The following is a 394-nucleotide window of genomic DNA, read 5'->3' on the forward strand; positions in this document are numbered from 1 at the left end:
GGAAACAGTGGAAATAGTGTCAGACTTTACTTTTTTGGGCTCCAAAATTACTGCAGATGGTGATTGCAGCCATGAAATTAAAAGATGCTTACTCCTTGGAAGGAAGGTTATGATCAACCTAGATAGCATATTGAAAAGCAGAGACGTTATTTTGCCAACAAAGGTCCGTCTAGTCAAGGCTATGGTTTTTTTCTGTGGTCATGTATGGATGTGAGAGTTGGACTGTGAAGAAAGCTGAGCGCTGAAGAATTGATGCTTTTGAACTGTGGCGTTGGAGAAGACTCTTGAGAGTCCCTTGGACTGCAAGGAGATCCAACCAGTCCATTCTGAAGGAGATCAGCCCTGGGATTTCTTTGGAAGGAATGATGCTAAAGCTGAAACTCCAGTACTTTGG

The 394-nt window shown here is 42.9% G+C and overlaps 1 protein-coding gene across 1 annotated transcript in view; it reads right to left on the reverse strand.

The window, feature by feature from the left end:
• PKD1L2 (polycystic kidney disease 1-like 2) overlaps window positions 1-394 on the reverse strand; it is a 112,232-nt gene that overhangs the window by 33,276 nt on the left and 78,562 nt on the right. The gene's annotated exons all lie outside the window — the stretch shown is intronic.

The sequence above is a fragment of the Bison bison genome, unplaced genomic scaffold (assembly GCF_000754665.1).
Source record: "Bison bison bison isolate TAMUID 2011002044 unplaced genomic scaffold, Bison_UMD1.0 scf7180017864295, whole genome shotgun sequence".
NCBI lineage: Eukaryota > Metazoa > Chordata > Mammalia > Artiodactyla > Bovidae > Bison > Bison bison.